The sequence below is a fragment of the Camarhynchus parvulus genome, chromosome Z (genome assembly GCF_901933205.1).
Source record: "Camarhynchus parvulus chromosome Z, STF_HiC, whole genome shotgun sequence".
NCBI classification, from domain to species: domain Eukaryota; kingdom Metazoa; phylum Chordata; class Aves; order Passeriformes; family Thraupidae; genus Camarhynchus; species Camarhynchus parvulus.
In genome coordinates, this window is record NC_044601.1 from 24,929,001 (window position 1) to 24,948,262 (window position 19,262).

General features: G+C 37.8%; 1 protein-coding gene across 1 annotated transcript in view; it reads left to right on the forward strand.

Annotated features, from left to right (window-relative positions):
• The window catches only part of MCTP1 (multiple C2 and transmembrane domain containing 1), a 208,392-nt gene that overhangs the window by 172,835 nt on the left and 16,295 nt on the right, over positions 1-19,262 (forward strand). The window lies entirely within an intron of this gene.

The following is a 19,262-nucleotide window of genomic DNA, read 5'->3' on the forward strand; positions in this document are numbered from 1 at the left end:
TTTCTTCTCCTTTTTTTATCATCATCTTCTTCTTCTTCTTTTTCTTCTCCTTTCTTCTTTCTTCTTTCTTCTTCTTCTTTTTGCTTTTTTCTCTTCCTTTCCTTTTTATTTTTTTTTTCTTTTCTTGGTCCAGATCAAATATTTTTTTCTGCCAGGAACAAGAGTATCTCTGCCAGTCTGGAACTTGATAGCTCTTGTGAAGACAACAACAGGTTTTGAAGGACAAAAATTCCTTCTGTCTTGAGTACTACAAAATAGGGCTGCATTTCAGGGGAAAAATGGTGTGGAAATAGCAACTCTATGCCGGTTAAGGATGGGATATTGACATCTAAAATTTTCAAATAATTGCTGGATAGAAGAATGTTTTGGACTTCATATGACATTCAAATAATCATAGTTCTCATAGATATCCATTTGAAGTTTGCATTGTGGCCCTGCAAGCTGGGAAACCACAGCAGATCATTCATCTGTTTGAGTGGATGTGATTCAGTTTAGATGCTGCCAGCTAGGTTGAGGATTGCAACCACAGTAAATAACTCATTTCCACATATCATTGAGCCAAGCCATGGGGCTTCTTGGATTGGTTGTCCCCCAGAGAGAGGGAAAAACCAAAGAAAATAAATCAGAATGACCTTGCACCACTGAAGCAATGGCTAGCACTGGCAGGATGGCTTTCTGGTGAGATGAGTGAAGACAGCCCAATACTTGCTGGTACTTTCCTATCAGAAGGGTGATATTTGTGGAAGAAAATAAAAAGGAAGAATATACATAGTTTTACAACAACTCTGTATTAAAATTCAGATTATTTTGACCTTCACAGATGTTCCCCCACTTCTGTTGTAATATAGCTTTTTTTATTTTCTGAGATGAGAGAAACAGTGCATCTTAATTTATGCTCTTAACCTTTTTTTCTGGCTGAGATGTACATTTATACACCCCTGTAAGAATTCATATGCTGGCAGCAGCATTTGAAATGTCAGAAAATTCACTGTAATTAGTTAATTCCCTCAATGATTATTTTTCTGTTAGCTAACACCTAAGATGTGAGAGATGATAAAAAAGAAGAGTATTTCCTTATTCCATTGCCAGGTCAAACACTTTAAAATTTACACAAGAAATTCTTCTATACATAACCTAAATTGTTAGCTGCATAATCTCATAACACTGTACTAACAAAATCTTCTTTCACAAAACACATATGAGATGGTTTTTGATGCTAAATTATGTGAGCATCCATTTCTAGCAATAAAATATATGATTGACTGTAAAAGTCCATCATGTAGTTATGGAGGGCTTGAATTTTATCTCAATATGCTAACTTTGAGTCATCATTTGTTTCCTGATAGACACTGATTCACCATCCATTTGAGGCATTTTCTCCTGTTTGTTTCTGCTTTATTATTAGAACTGGTGCAAATGTGTCATACCAGTAGTGTGTGTCTTCCTGGATGTTTTAACCACTGTGATTGGTTCACAAAGAATAGTACTTGACTGCTTGTAGATTAAACCAGCCTGTGTAGTTACTGCTTAGTGGGTTTTGGAAATTGCTAAACAAACTCCTTTAAAAGAGAAGATGAAGGCAGAGGTCAGCCCCCCCCTCCTCCCAGTTCTCTGGTGATACTCTGAGCAAATACCCCTAATTAGAAATATCACTCTAGGTTTCAATGTTATTATCTAATATTCAGCTTTCTCAAACTGACACCAGAGTTCAAACATTTTTTTAGATCTAGTTACCAAGGTTGAATTAAAGTGAGTACTGACATTACCGTGTGCATTCACTGAACCCTTCTATTGAATATTTAAGACCTGTTTTTTATACAGAAGGTGTTAAGGTTGATTTTCATAAATTCAAAGCTGTCTTCATTATTGCAAATGTTTTGAGCTCTCAAGATTAAATATGCTGTTTGAATTGGGGAAAAAAAGCCCTACACTTTTTAGAACAAGCATGTATAGACTACTCTATTTATTCAGGATGTTTGCAGTGGGCGTTATTTTGCACTAGGTTAAATTGTAAATAGTAAGCACATGGTTAGGATTAATTTTTTTGTTGTTAGAAGCTGTTTTGCCTTTCTGGTGCACTAGACATACTCTCTTAACTCCTGCTGTTCCGCTTACATCTTTTGACTAAATGGAGGTGTGCAGTTTTGTGTTTAGTTTGTATGTGTTTTCTTAAAGCTGTATGCTAAAGGAATTTTTGTGAGAAAACAAATGCATGTTTTGTAACACCAGCTGGTAGTGGCCTTCGGCTTTTATTATTTCTCTGGGTTTTTTTCATGTGGTATAATAGAAAACCTAGGAAAATGGGTCTCCTTATGTGAAGAAAGTTACAAGATTCATAAATGTGCCAAACTATTATTTTCATTAAAACTGAAGCATATGTTGCAAATATGTAAAATATGTCCCAGTTGTTTGACCACGGCCAGTGTCTTTGCTCCCTGATTACCACGAGGAAGCTATTAGTCCTGTAACCTTTGGACTTTATGATCAATAGGGTATTACATGGCATGGAACTGGAGCACCTGTTTTCCATTTAGTAAAGGCTCCTTGCAGGCTTTAACTAAACCTATCCATATGTTTTCACTTATCAGATTGTTGGGCGATTATGAAAAGTGCCTTTCTTTATAGCTGATTTGGGTATCAGCGTCTTGCTACGTGACGACTTCAGTGTGGGCATGCCCTGATGTAGGTTATGTCATGGACAGACATGGCTCAACATCCCCAAATTGCAGTTATAGAAGTAGTAAACTGAGGATGATGAATGCCAAAATATAAGAAATTAGTTAATGTAATGCATTTTATTAATAATGGTGTGTAATACTGAGAGCAGTCTGACAAGATAGATTTGCACTACCATGTCTCATTCTAATGTTCTGGATTTTAGTAACTTTTTTCACCCTCTGCTGCAGTCAAGACAGGACTGTTAATTTAAGGCCATGTAATGTGTTTTTTTACTGGAGAATATTAACTTTCATGTTCACTTGCAATACGAATAATAAACGAAAGCAGCAGGTATGCTACCTGTATTGACTACAAAGTGGTGCTTAGCAATGGAACACTTTTTTCCTGATTTTTCTTCATGTCTTGGTATGTATTTAGGAATTTTAAAAGATGTCGTTTGTTTGGCTCAGGCATTTAATACTAGTTGTTCCAAGAAATAGCTTTGGATTTTGCATTCTATATGTTCTGTAATGTATGCTAAACCTATGGCAACCACGGATTAATAGTTTAATCTGATTTCTCTTTCCTTTTTTTTTCTTTTGGCTCCTTTCCAAACACTGGCTTATACAATACCTTAGCAAATATGGGTCAGTTAAATCACATGAAGTCAAGTTATCAATAAGCTATCAAAAGGATTTTTATGCAGTTATAATAATGTAGTAGTCAATATGGATTATCTATGTATCTAGAATTTGTCTGTGTATCTAAGATTTAGTTTTTAAGAAGTTTACATATAAAGCTCTTCACATAGCTTTATTCTTTTAACAAACTCCAGGTAAGATTTCAGATAATCTCAAAGACTGTTCAGGTCAGCCTTTTGCTGGAAACCCTCAGCACACCACAGAATTAGGCCATTGAAAACTGCTGCCACTGCAGGCATAAAGAGAAGAAGATGCATGTTATGAACAATTTTGTTTTACCTTCATCTTAACATTTTATTATGAAAAAATATTCAAAACATGTGCGATTTTGGTTACTCTTTATCCTTTCATTCTTCGAAAAATTCTTTGCAATTCTCAGTCAATGAAATTGCACTTCAAGATAACTAAAAGCTTTTGTATTGAATTATAGTTGAGTCAAAATAAAATGTGTTTTAAAGCTTCTAATCATTGCTGCTGAGAGCTATCAACTTTGTTCTCAAGACAAGACAGTATCCTGTCTCAGAAGCGTGCCCTGCATTTTTACTGGGAGAAGATCATGAGGAGGAAGAAAGATAGTTTTGATGTAACCTACATTTTTATATTCTATAAAAGAGAAGATTGTAATCTATTACAGTGGGAGTTATTTTCTATAAAATAAATGGTGGGGGAATGATACAGAGAAAGAGAGACTGGAATTAAAATTCCAGAACAGGTAAATCTATTGGTCCACCTCTAGCTTGATTTACCATTATATATGTTCTACATGAACATAGCATCTAAATACTAACTTGTAAATAAAAAGCCAACAGCAGCTTCCTGTGAAAACTGTAGCTATGTATGAATCTGTTATCCTCTCAAAGCTTAGCTTATAAAATTGTGTCTACTTACAAAAAAATCTCTACAACAGGGCAATCTACAGTACATGGCTGCAAAAGTCATACTTCTCAGTACAGTTTGGTTTCAGCTCAGTTTAGTTATTCATGTAGAGATGTTGATAAGAGGTCTGTAGTTTTAATAACAGTTGTACATAATGTATGGATTGATAGTGTAGACTGCTTCAGCCTGTGCTCTGGACTATCACCTGGTTTTGATCATTGGATCACCCTCAAGTCACAGCCATGAAGTTACTTTTGCTTGGATATACCTTAGATCCTGTGGAGCCTTTGCATAGCAAGTTTCACAAAAAAGCAGTTTTCATCCTGCCCTGTAGTGGGACATCATATAGTCTTCATCATTAACGTACACATCTTTGAAAACAGGTACTTGGACAGCCTTCTGAGAGGTTTCGTTTTAATGAGATCAGGTTTCTTTGTCCTGGTGCAGTCTTGAAATACTATCAAAAACAGTGAAGTAAAATAAGAATTAATGAGATCAGAATCTAAGACTAATATCTGAAGTTCAGCATTTGAGGAGGGGTGTATGTGTGTGATAGTCACAGGGGGACCATGGGTCTCTGTCTTGGTTTGAGACAATTTAAAGAATACTCTGGAATGAGCTGTTTCCTTTATAGGTTTCACCAGTCCCTTTCCACCACTAAGGAACGAAGGAAAGTAGAGATAAGTGAAAAAAACCAGCAGTTTACTAACAAGCGTAACAGCAACAGGGAAAAAATAACAGCAAAATTGCTATATCTCGAAAATAAAGAGAGGGCCAAAAATGTTGGGGACATCCCTCCCCTCCAAGGTGGCGCTCTGCAGTCGAGTGCGTGGTTCGAAGGACAAAGCGAAAAGTGATGTCAGCTTTCCTCCTGCCCCCTCCCCGCTCTGCTCATCTAGATCCCCGACAGCTAGTATTCTCTGGATCGAGGTGCCAGAACCCAGGGAAGGACTTCACCTTCCTCGCGTCAGGAGGCGGCAGGACAGGCAAAGCCGAGCCCTGCTCCCGGCCGGGGCGGCCCGCGCTCTGCCGGGCTGGGCTGGCCGGGGCCACGGCTGCGGGGTGCGGCCTGCGCGGCAGTGGGGCCCGGCCGGAACTGAAACAGAAACAGCCCCTGGAAATCGCCAGAAGTCTGCCTCTCCGAGACGAGAAAAAAGGAAAAAAACCCCACACAACCGAAAAGAGAACCCAAAAGGGGAACAAAACCTCTGTCTGAGTAACGACCGAAGAGCCGGCCAAGCAAACAGTGCACGGCAAAAGGCAGGTTTTAAGAGCGCCCCTAAAAGCACTCCCCACACACAAGGTCCTTGTTTGAAGAGTCTTAAGGGAACAAGCTTTGGGCACAGAAAAATGTGGAATGTACTAACATTATGGATTACCCCAGGATAGTCTATAGACTGTTGAATGAATTACACTTACCCTTCCACATTGTGACCAGTATAGTGTGGGTGATGTTCCTTATGAAGCAATCCAAGTATAAGTCAATAAATTATTAAATCAAATAAAGAATGTGTCTAAATTATGTTAGCTATTTAAGAATGGGACATACTTTTTCCTCTACACTTAATGTTATTTCTTAATGTAACTAAATAGATTTAAATTCTTTGAGGCCAAGCTGTTTCACCTAGGTCCTCAAAAGTAACTTTAGGGTCTAATTAAAAACATCTGTATGGTCTTCTCCATTACTTGGAAGAGAAATAATAAGTGTGAAAGGAAACAACCAAAGGCTTTTACTGCTGGGTTTGCTTTGAAACCTTTCTACGTGCGCAGGTTGGTTTATACCTTAGCTCCGTGTGATTTCAAAAGTGGTGAAAATGGACAATCACCATTCTTCATTCTCTAACAGAATTTATTTGAAGAAGTTTCACACAGAATCATGAGATCTGAGTTTTGTTTAAACTACTGCCATGAACCCGTTGCAACTCTAAGCAAGCCATGATTAGCCAGCCACCTGAATGTTTCTTCAGGTTTATTCATAACTCCATTTTTTTTAATCTTCCAAAGGACAGCCCCAAACACCTTTGGAGAGATGCCTTTTGAGCATTTTCTACAGCAAAGTGTAGAGCCCATAATACACAACAAATCCTCTGAGTCCCAGAGGAAGCAGAGCTGTAAGGTGTAAGTGTGGTGGGTTGACCGAGGCTAGATGCCAGGCACCCAACCAAAGCTGTTCTATCACTCCCCTCTGCAGCTGGACAGGGGAAAGAAAATACAACAAAGGGTTCATGGGTTAAGGTCAGGACAAGGAGAGGTCACTCACCAATTACCATCACAGGAAAAAGAGACTCAACTTGCGAAAATTAATGTAATTTATTACTACCAAAATCAAAGCAGAATAATGAGAAGTAGAATAAATCTTAAAACTACCTCCACTTTTCTCTCCTTCCCAAGCTCTACTTCCAGTACTTCAACAGTGCAGGGGGATGGGGAATGGGGGTTACAGTCAGTTCATCACAGGTTGTCCTTGCCACTGCTCTCAGGAAGAAGAGTCCTTTCCCTGCTCCAGCATAGGGCCCCTCCCACAGGAGACAGTCCTTGACAAATTTCTCTACCCTGAGTCCATCCCCTAGGCAACAATTCTCCACGGACTTCTGCAATGTGGGTCACTCTTCTGCGCAGTACATTCCTTCAGGCACAGGCTCCTCCAGAGTGGGTCCCCTGGAGGGTTAAGAAGTCCTACCAGGAAGGCTGCTCCAGCAGGGTCTCCTCTCTTCATGGGTCCGCAGGTCCCTGCCAGGGCTGTGTTCCGGCATGGGTTTCCCACAGAATCACAGCCTCCTGTCAGGCATCCACTCTCTCCAGCCTGGGTCTCCTTCCTAGGCTGCAGATGTGGCATCTCCATGGGCTTCAGAGGCACATCTGCTTCAGCATGGTCTTCATCTGGGGCTACGGAGAAATCTCAGCTCTGGCTCCTGGAACACTTTCTCCCCCTCTTCCACTGACTTTGATGTCTGTGAAGCTATTCCTCTCACATATTTTCATTTCATTTTCCCCTGACCACAATAATATTTGTGCAATATCTTTTTTTATTTCCTTCCTAATTACCACAGAGGCATTACTGTCACTGCTGGTGGGCTCGGCCATGGCCAGTGTCGGGTTCATCCTGGCTGGTATTGGCTCTGCCAGGCACAGGAGAAGCTTCCAGCAGCTTCTCATAGAAGCCAGCTTTGTAGCCCACCCCTTCCAAAACCTGGCTATGCAAAGACATTACAGTAAATACAACTTTGGAAGCCTCGTAGAGAAAAGTGATGGTTAGGATTTGCTAGCATGAGATAAGGGCTGCATGGACCCAGTTTTCAGCGGAGCAAGGTTGACACAATGTATGTGGATGAAAATGAATGAGCGGCAGAGGTGATGCTGTGGGAGAAGAGGGTGCTCAGCTGTGCGCAAAATGGATGCTGTATTGTAGTCTGGGTTTTCAGCTGAGATTTGATGCTGAGGCTTGCACTACAACACAGCTGAAAATCCATATCTTAAGCTAGGTGTTTGTCTTTGACTTCGCAGATAGGCTTCTGAGGAAAATTGCAACCTCAATTACAAAAATTTGCCAGGACAGTTGATCAGGCTTTGCTGTGCTTTATGGAGGAAAATACAGAAATATGGGAAAATAAAGTGCAAGATTATGCAAACAATATGCAACATGCATTTTGTTTACACTTTGAAATATCTGTGTGTCAGTGGAAAATTTTATATTGTTTACTTTATGTTGATGTGTGGATTAGTGATGAAGTTGCAGGACAGATCGTCTAGGCAAAATACAATCCTGACAAAATGAAAGAAGCACCTGTGCCCGAAGTATTGAAGAACAAAGTTCATCCTAGAGCAATGTGGTATGGAATTAAAAAGTTGGTGTTGTGCAACAGCATCTAGGACACATCACATCATGGTACAAAGCGGAGTCTGTCTCTACTCAGGTGTAATCTGCTGGTAGATTAAGAGGCAAATTTAGCATAAAGATTTTGGACAAATAGTGCATACTGCATACTGCTTTGTTCTGTTTCTGTTTTCTTCTGTGGTAGGAATTCTATGCATTTGAACCAAGTTCCAAAGGTAAGAAGAAGGTCCAGGCTGCTCCTGCCTGGACTTAGGAGAGGTCAAGCACTGGGACCAAGTGCCGAGGAGGGCAATGATTTTTGTATGGATTTACTGATTTTTCTGTTGAACTGCGTGCAGGAGTACCAATGAGCACCCATGAACCCTGTTGGAGCAGCTGTGAGCTGAGGAGTCTTCAAGAACCAGAGCTGCAACTGGGAGAAAGAGTAGGAGAAATAAGATATAAAAATAAACAAAGACAAGCTAGAGAGCAGGAATGACCAGTCCTTGGGCAGGCAAGGATGTGATGATGCTGAGACCTGCATCAGGAGAAGGCAGGGAGGTAGGGAGAGGCCACAAAGCCCCAGGTGCAGGTGTGCTGGGGTAACAGGTGTGGATTGAGGATTCAAGTAGGAATGTGCCTTAAATCTCCCATAAATTAATTTCAGAGCAGTTGGCTTCGCCATCTCAGTAGTCTTTGAATATAGTCTTCTGTGTACAATTTAGATAGATTTGAAAATTAGAATTTGTGGCACATGGAAAAGCAATAAATGGTTGTTTTAGCACTCTGACTTGCTATTAAATGTGACTTAAGGACCAGTGAGGTATCAGTGTTATCTGCATGATCAGCAAATGCATGTTTGACTGGTTCAGGAGAAGTTGAGGTAATATGGTAGGTTAATGTACAGCTGTAGCAGTCTGATAGTGCAGTGTTTTTATTGATTGTCTCAGTAAATGCTCCAGGGTGTTAAGTTTGCTTGTCACAGTGCTTAGTGCCTGGGGTAGTTGAGCAAGTTACTTTTCCACTGAGTTGACCCCCAAGTCCCAGAGTCTTTCAATCAAACTCTTTAGATTTCATACACTGGCAATTCCTTTCCTTTTCTAATGGGCTGTATTAAAGGAAATCTGTCACCTTTTGCACCATGTAATACTAAATCAGATCAGAATTCATGCACAATTATGTCAGTGGAAATATGATATTACAGAGCTGCTTATCTCAAGATTGCACATGGAAAAATAAACTTCCACAGCTGAGAGATTTACTTGATTCTGCAGATAAGTTATTTGTAAGTAATTGAGCTGAGAAATGTATATGGATTATTTTAATACATATTAAAAATATATAAGAAAAATTACTAATAAAGATTTAAGTATTGTTTTTTTCTTCTTTCTTGTATTTCCTTTCTCTTTTCTATATTTTCTTGGCCTGCTGAGGTGCTAAGGTAACTGAGTCCAGGATGGGAAAAACAGATTTACAGAGTTATCCTAGTAAACTATTTTTGTTCTGAAGGCTAACAGCTTTAGAAAATCAAAATGGATACCACTCCTTTACATGATGGCATAGATACTTTAATGCCAGAGTAACAGAGAGCTCTGAGAGAAAATAATTCTATTGAAAAAGTATTGCTTTTGGTTAGTCTTTAGCAGAGTGAATAAGTCGGAACAGCATTGCTAATCTGAAGCTTTCTTGCAATCAGAAATAGTAATTTAAGATCAATTGCTCAGCACATGTGTGTATTAATATTTTACACAAAAGAATGGTACAATTCCTCCTACCATCAATGTAGCCAGTGTCTTGTTATGCCTTTAATGCATGGTATTAGCTATAATTCAGAATTAACTATATGGAAAAGCCATTTGTTGACCTTTACTTACTGTTTGAGTAAAAATTTAAATGCCAACAGGAAGACTAGATGGAAATTCTTTTCCGCTGCTAATTTGTAGTTGGATTTTTTTAAATTTGTAGCAAATTTGAAATTCGTGCATATGTCCACACCAAAACATCTTCCTTTGTATTTTCTGATTCATAGGACTACTTTCCTTCCCACTCTCAAAGAACTAATGCTGACTGAATATTTTAGATCAATACACAGCATATAGTGAAGATGAAGAAACAGTTTACTCTGCTATTTTTCTGAAGTATAATACACACCTCTGCATTTTGATAGAAGAATGGTTTGCATAATAATAGTTGTTTTTCCTGTATAGTCTATTAAGATTTTATAGTCTGTTCAGGGAGTGCTTGAAGCTGCATTATCAAAAATTACATTATATAATAAGGGTCAGTTTTTTACTAAATAATTGTTTTCAAGTAGTTCTTACATTGTGTAATCCTTTTCACTCATCTACCTCAGGATATATTTATTCAGAAGAAAATGTATTTTAACACCTTGATCTTTTTAGAAAGAAGAACTTCATGCTGAATTTTGAAGTCTTAATGCAAAAACACAGAAATGTCATTTCCTGAAAGTGCTAAAGATTTTTTTTGCCCCAGTGAAATGTTGTCTGTTTATTGAACATTGGAATTTCTTTGTTTTTGAGACTGGCTGCCTTTGAAAGGTCCCACAGCAGTTTGGTCTGTGGCCATGTTTTCCTCTCATGTCAGTTAGACTTTTTAGAACTACCATAATGCCAAAAAGGTCCAATCAAAAACTATCAGATTGAAAAGCAGCGCTTCTCACTGTTGAAACTCCCCAAAAGAATTTGGTGAGTATCCCATCTGTTTACAAAGTATCTTTGAATGTGGTCAAAGGACAGCACAACCCCTCCTTGGGAGCCTGCTGGGAGAATAATATAGGGAAAGTTCAGCCAATTTTGCAATTCAGAATTAATGCTTTGATTAGGATCTCAGTTGTCACTGCAGATAAACACTAACTATTGAGTTTATAAACATACCATTGGCTATTAAAAGCAGGTTAGCATTACAGTGCAAGGAAAAGTTGAACAATATACAAGGTTTGATGAAAAAAATTGATTTTTTTTCTGGATTACCAAATCAGAGTAGTTATGAAATATAGATAATAATTGTGTAGGGTTGGAGTAATTAATTTTTCATAATCTGAACATGAAAAAACATTCAGAAAAAAATAGTATTACCTTTTAAAAAACTAAAATAAAAGACTCTGCAGTAAGTGTCATATTACACCATATTCTTATTTCAATGTTCCTTAACATTTTGAATAAGGTAATTTGTAAGGATGATGTCTATAATGGCTTCCGGGGAGTTAGAAAGGATGTATTTAATCAAGGATAAAACTTTAGTTTCAGCAGAACATTGTTAAAATCATGCTTTTATAATATCCTGCTTTGCTTTTCCCATCATAGGTGGAGGGAGGTTAGTCAAGGACAGGGAGCACTCCAACACTGCTATACTACCTTGACCTTCCTGAAGTGTTGTTCTTTCCCTTTAGAGATGTTGATAACACCCAGGCATTATATTTTTCTTCAGGTCTCAATTTCACTGTGTGGAGTTGTATCCCAAAAAACATCTAAGGGTACAAGGCAGGAGCATAGCCAGAGCTCTGACACAAGGTTATAAAGTATGATATATAGACACGTTACCTGTTTTTAGAACACTGAAAAGTGTTTGTGTTTAGGAAAGCTTTATTTTCTTCTATTTCTGTCTCTTTTTTTCCCCCAAATAATTCATCCTACTCTTACGTTCTCAGAGAAAATTGAAACTCTGAATATATACACTAAATTATCTCCGCCATATACTACATATACTTCACAGCATTTAGTTGTTTTACAGGTTGAGATGCTTATTTAAACCTCTTCAGTGGTGGCTGAGGTTTTTAAAATGCTGATTGAAAGTAGTAACTGTAAGGAAAATTGAATGTGGTGTGGATGAGATTAAAACACAATGCTGCAAAAGACAAACCTTCTGTTTTGCTCCGTAAGATTAGTCATGGTGGGGAGGGAAAGCTCAGTGCAACTCTGCCACTGAAATCAGCCAGGGGATTTATACAATATAAATGGGAAATAAAAAGAGTTGGAAACACATGGCCATGCAGAAGGGTGTAATAGTTAATAGCCTCTTGCTACTGAGCAGATCTCAACCCTTCTGATGCTGGAGTCATCTCCTCTGGAGAAGATAATTGTTTTTCTGCTCCCTGTTTCAAGGTAGACTCATCCTCTGGGGATGCTGGGACCCAGCAGGCTCTGCTCTGACAGGTGCCCCCTTCCCTTCCTAGGACAAACAAGAAAAAAATATTAATGCTGGTAATTATTTATTAGTAGTAATAATATTACATAATAATGTCAATAGAGCTACTAATAAAGAGCCTTATCCATCTCTCTGTGGTGGGGAGCAATCTTAAAGACAGCCCTGGAAGGATGCCCGTCAGGTTGTGGAGTCACAGGATTTTCCCTACATTCCCTTTGTATTATTGTAACACAACAGGAGTGTCTTCCAGATACTGGAGGGAAATGCTTTGCATACTACAAACATCTGTGCTCCTTTGGTTTTAAGTAAGGCTGGTTAGTGAACTCTCTTGGTTTCTCTCCCTTGTAGCATTATATTAATATTTCCCACCACATTAGTATATTCAGCTGTACAGGAATCAAGAGCATTAAAGTCAAAACAAAGGTGGTGAGATTTTGGGGCCAAGGCAGTGCAGTAGGATGCCCCATGGGAGTTGTGTGCTCAGGAGCGCCAGCTTCTACAGAGCTTGGAGTCCAAGTGAAGGCTAATATCTCATGAGGAGGAAGAAATTACTGCACAGTACAGAGGTACTGACTCATAGTTAGCTGATTTCTACCTAAAAAATAAACAACCCCAAACACCCCTGCACCACCACCACCCCCACCCTCCCCACTTCTGTATTTTGATATGCAAAACACAGGTTCTCATGTGCTTTTCAGTTTGAGATACGGTTGAAGATATTTAGGTATTAAGATTTCTTCTCTTCCCTGAGAACACCAGAGCTCTTCTTACATATTTGGTTTGCACATACTATTATACAACTGTATATTAAAAATAAATCTATTTCAAAGTGTGGATTGGCAGAGTTCACCTGAAGGAAATATAAAATAGGTCTTACAACATCAGGATTGATGCAAGTGATTAGTGTTGCAACCATGGCCATGTCAGATGTTCTCTTAGTCCCAGTTTTCATAACCAGAAAAAAAATGCACAATATAATTACACATTTATTCACCTAGGATGGGAATGGTTAGCTGAAAGTGTATTTGCAAGGTTTTTTCCTTCTAAAAGAAATCAGTGCTGTCACTGGAAAACATTTTTGTGACCCTGTTTGTTCGGAAAGTTCATAGGAAATTTATTTTTACTATAAGGTTAAGGTGTTTTCATATCTGTACAATCTTCTATAGAAAGTAGTGGACAGTACTTCTCAGTATTTTTGTCTAGGCTAAAATGTCAGAAGTTCCATGATTCTGTCTACTGATTTCTTGTTCTACTACTACTTCTCTGAAATGTTTTAACAAATGTGCAAGTGTCTCAAATAGTAAAAAGGAAAAGTTTCAGCTCATAGAATCATAGAGAATAGTTTAGGTTAGAAGGGACCTTTAAGATCACGCATGTGTATATTGTCTATACTTAATTTTCATAGTAAATTTTGCTCTGTATTCTGACTTAAACTTGTGTTCAAGTTCCAGAAGATATTTTTGAAGTGTCATATTTTTGTGTGAAATAATGGATAGTTGTCCTACCTAGTACCTTTCCTACTAGGAAAATGATGGCATATGTATTTAATTCTGCTGTTGGTTTTACTAAGTTCTTCATACTAATGCTGCTTTGTCAGCAAGGTCCACTGGTGAGTTTTCCGTTGAATGGAAAAAAGAAATTTATTTTTCTCAGCTTTATTTCTGCCTTTCAAGTTGTTAGAACATTTCTCTCTAGAGTCTTATGAGAGTAATTAAGAGTCTCAATTTGCTCTCCCTAAACCGTTCATTATTTTGAGTATCTTGATTATATTCATTCATCTTCTGTGTAAATTAAAATGTCCCAGTACTTTTTGTTGCTCATCATCTTAATTTTCCTCACATAATTTTCATTATTTCAAATATCATGTCTGCTTTTCTGAATCTGATTTTTTATTTTTATTTTGTAATTTGGATTCAGTACTTTAGCTGAAATTTTTAGGCTTATACAATGGCACTAAGTAATCTACTAGTGTTAGTAATTCAGTTAACTTCACTATATTCCTCAGAAGTTTGACATCACATGTTTAAGTAATTCTGTCACCTCCAAACTGGGCATCTCAACCTTCCTTCTTTTTGATCTAGATTTATAAATATGTTAAACATAATCTCAATTCATTTTTACAATTAATCATTCAGTGTATATATATAATATGTTCTTTTACTTCTTTATCCTTTCATAGTTATTTTGATATCCTTTTTCTTTTAGCAACAGCCTAACATTTATTTTAAGCACAATGTAAATTATCATTTGCCTTCTCATTGTTCATTTGACTGCTTTAAAATTCTGAAAAGTTTCAAGAACTTTGTAATAACTAATAATTTGCAAATTTCAGTGTATGGTACTAGGAACTAAAAACAACCTACCCATGGGCCTTGGATTTAAGATTTAATTGTAATTTCGGGTGTGTGTATTCATTATGGAACACCATGGTGAAGTTTCCATAGAGTTTGTCTGCTTCAAATCCAATTTTGGTAAAAGAAGTTACAGAAAAAAAATCAACAGAGTTAATAATATTATTAGGACTGGATGATGTTTGCCTAAAAAACTCTGAAGGAACCTGGGAAAATAGTTGAAACACTAACAGTGGTGTAGGTTCTTGAAGCCTATGTAGGTCCAACATAGGAGTGGGCAAACTCAGGGAAGGAAAAGCCATTGAGAGTAACTTGGAACAAACAGCTGTTGAAACTCCTGCCCCACCATTCTCTGAAAGTCTGAGAAATACTTTGAGAAGTTGGTCTAACTGTTTGACCTTAACGTGCTCATTTGTCTTGGCTGTTCAGTTTCTGCACAAGTCCACCCTGTGTTGTGCGTGAGCCATCCTTCCATCTGTTTGATAGCAAAGAACTGTGCTAAAATAGAAAAGGCTATTTTTAAGTATCACACAAAGCTGCCGCTTTTCAAAAAGCTGTTTTAATCCAGTGGAGTTGCTTATTATAGCCTCTCAGATAATTGTTGTGCCACAAAGTCTAAGTACCTCAAGTATCTGTATGTTTAATCCCAAACTGTCAGACTAGAATAGCACAGTTTTCTAGAAGAATGGCACCTGTTCTCTTCCATGTTTTCTCTGGGAAAAGCTTGAATGTGGTATCACCTCCTAGCCAGTTGTTTCTGTGATAAAAATTTCACATCCCTTCTCCCTGCTTACTTAGTATTGCTGTGCCCTAGATATGACAAAGCACAGATCCAGGAGAAATAATGAAATCTACAGAAAGCAGTCACAAAGGAGAAAAAAAGATATTTTACCATGGCAGCCTTATTCCCTGCCGTTGTCGGACTGCAACTGGGTACTGAGTTTGCAACCAAGGTTGAAAAGCCTTTCAACTTTATTTACTAGACAATAAGTAGTACAAAGACTACTGAAAATTGACGAAGAGAGCTGTCATTGAATTCTTTCATTGTGGCTGGTTGTTGTTGCTTTTCTGAGTAACACAAAAACAAGCAATGAGCTTAAAATTTTGGAAGAAACAAGCTTTTTAAGTGTGGAGGGCTAATGTGTCCTCTCTGCTGAAAAGGCTTATGTGAATAAAATTAGCTGTCCTAAACAGTCTGCACCTTGTTAGGGATACACTATACAACATGCACCATCAGAGCTGCAGTAGTGGAGCTGGAGAAGCAGGAGATGGCACACTGCTTCTACATCTGTGGACAGCTGGTGCCAGCAAACCTTTGAAGCTGATGCCTTCCTACATGGATCCCTGGCAGTTGCGAAAATGACGCAAAAGGCTCAGGAATTTAGGAAGGGAGAGAGGGTCTTCAATTCCCTTTACAATTTCCTGTTTTCTCAGCTGAAAATAATTCTGTGTTCAAAAGCATCCCCTTTGAGCAGGGATGCATCATGGGTTGAATGCCAGCTCTTTTGCAGCTTTTCAGGCTAAGTGCTGTTGGGTGCCCCTTTTTGCTTATTCTAGAATCTGTCTCATTCATTCGTTTCCTTAATGTCCAATATTCACTCTGAATTGTTAAACAGCAATGATATGTTAGTTTGCTGTCAGCTGCAGGTTTCCCAGCCCTCCTCATCTGGCATTTGTATATCTGTTGATCTTGGTACTTAAAAGTTTTTAAATAGGCATTATGCAAGTTAGGAGATGATGGAAAAGAAAGGTAAATTGGGGAAATACATGTCACATGGTGACTGGTTAAAGTCCTTTTCTTATTTGTTTCTTCAGGAAAGCAGATAAGTTCTGTTCAATGCTTATTTTTTATCTTATATTAGGTATATCTCAGCAGGGTTTTTTTCTTCTTTAGCTGCAAGATTTAGTATAAATAGTATCATCTGTGACCCAGTATGCTTCCTGTGTCATGAGTGCTCAGTGGCCCAGTTAGTCATTCACGAAGAATGACAACTGTTTGTATTTCCTGCCATTTGTTTTATTCAGCTGTCATTCCAACATTGCAGTAATCATATGGTTTTTTGCACTTATTTTAACAACGTTTTGCTTTCCTTTTTCCTTCTAAAGAAGCTCCATTCATTATTAGTTGAAGTCAGCAAATCTTATTATTCAATTCTAGAAAGGAATTCACTTTAAGTCACTGAAGACAAGCTAGTAGCTTTTTCTACATGTTTTATTGTGAAGTAACATCCATGCAGTTCACAGTCAAAGCCTTTCCCTAAGCTACAAATATTTGTTCTTCTGGGAAAAAATAGACATTTGAGCAAATAAATGCCTTTGAGCTACTCTTTTTCTTTCTGAGATTGTAGTCTGCAGTACATCAGCTGAATGTGAGCACCTCTCACAGTTTTTAGTCAGAGTGTGATTTATTGTGGTCCAAATCAATATGTACATTTTTACTTCTGAGAAATCAGCATGATGAAACATATTTAAAATGAATGTAGAACAGACTATTGTAGTGGGCAGATATTAAAATAACATTGTTACAAATTACCTTTTGGTTTGATTTTTGCATATTCATTATACCACCCCATCTTCGCTACATGGCTCAGATTTAGATCTTCTCTAAAATGTCAGTAATTCCTAACAAATTAAAAGGGGTGGGATTTGGTTTTTGGTTTTGGGTTTTTTTCCTTTATATGGTTTTTTGTGTGTCCGTTGGGGATTTTTGGGGGGCTTTCTTGGGTTTTTCTGGAGTTTTTTTGTTGGGTTGGATTGGGTTGGGGTTTTTTGTCACTGTTTTGGGGTTTTTTATTTTGTTTTGCTTTGGGGGTATTTTTTCTGATTTCAGCGAAGTAAACATAGAAAGAAAATGGGCAATGGAGTGCTTTCGGGTTGTGCTCAAGATTTTCTTAAGCTACATGCTAGAATTCTTGATTCACTCATCATTCCCTGCCCACTGTACATTTGTAGGGTTATTTTCTAGATGCTGCTGTTTTCTTCCATTTTGTATTGCTTAGCCTCAAATGCCAAACTATTTTTCTTCACTATGCAATTTTCCAAAAGCAGAGTTTGAACATTTTCCATGGGAATCATGTAAAAAAGTAGTGGGTTTGAATGGCTTGTTTTCTTTCATCAATTTATCAGTTTGATACATTCCTTAGATAACTCTGCCTGCTGTTTGAAATGTGTATTTATCCATTGTCTTTAGAACATCATGTAATCTTTCCTGCTCTAGACATTGTGGGATTTCTTCTGAGCTAAAGTAACAGAGCCAATGATTATGATAATGTAATTTTTCTTTTTGATTTTGAATATTCTTGGTTGTTTTGACCGTTCTTTTCAATCCCAAAGTGCCTTCAAGATAGCTTCCTTTAAGCATTCAACTCATAAAAACAATGCCAGCCAGATTTCACGTAGTACTATTTTCATCTTCATTGCTCTAGGTTCATGTTTGGAATTAAGTATTGCAGATAATCTACACTTGCTGGTTTAGCTGAGCTACCGTATAGTATTTTTCTTTTCCAGATCATACTCCTAACTAATGATTGATCACTTGACAGCAATCAAGTGTTTAAGATTCTAGGGTTTGTTCTTCAACTGGTGTAGGCCATCTGGGCTCTGTTGACCTCAGAATATGAAGAAACATGTAGCCACTAAGAATTTTATCTCTGTGCAGTTGCTCTTTACAATTAGTGTCCCCAGGAAACTGGTTTTGTTTGGTTTTTTTCCCCACAGCAACTTGTTATCGAGTTAAATCACTGAAATCTAAAACAGACATTAAAAAGTTTGGAATAGTTGTTCCAAAGGAGCACTGTTTGGGCAGCATGTATCAACAGTAAAGACATTTCTGTAGTTCTCTGCTCAGCCGTCTGCTTGACCAGGCCCAGGCAATTTCATACCATACTGTGCTAGTTGGGTAAGGAAGTTTCAGGGAATGTCTTGTGATTTCTGTGAACCAAAAACATGAGCAGTCCAAGAGGTGATCACATGAATTTTGAAATACAAAATTACTTTTTTCTGTGTTTGATATAAAGCTGTTGTTAATAGTGGGGAGTCTGAGAGAGAAAAAACAGAGCTGTTTGTTTAGGTGCATGGCATATTAGGAGTTCTAAGATCACAATATCTTGTCAACACAGGATTGGAAAACCTCCAGAGACAGTCAATCTAAATCTGCAAAATTTGATGCAGAGTGTCCTAGCCCAGTGTGGAGGGCATCTTAAATAGTCAATCTTGTCCTTTGCGCAAAAGCACATTTAACATTTTAATATTTACAAGGAGAAAATGAAAATTGCTTTCTACATACACTAAAATATCAAATTAACTTTTACTTCTGCTACATCCTGGAAACTGTATTTCAGAATTGCAACTGAAATTTTAGATTACTAACTCCAGCACAACTGCTGCATATCAATTCCCTGCATATCAGTTAGTGTTACGTGTGTAGGTCCTTACAGAAAGATAAATATTCAGGCTAGTTTTAACTTTCAAAATAGAGTAATGTATTATTTTGATGATTATTTTTGATTATCTTATTGATAATGCGTGGACAACAAAAATGTGTGTGTGTGATTTAGATAAGCAATGATTATAGATTATCTCAATGATTCAGATGTTTTGCTAAGCTCAGTCTTTCAGCATTCCCTTTCTGGTTTCTCTACCTATTTCTTTCATCCCTACCTGCATGCAGAATTTTTATGCTAGCTGGTAGGTCTTGTT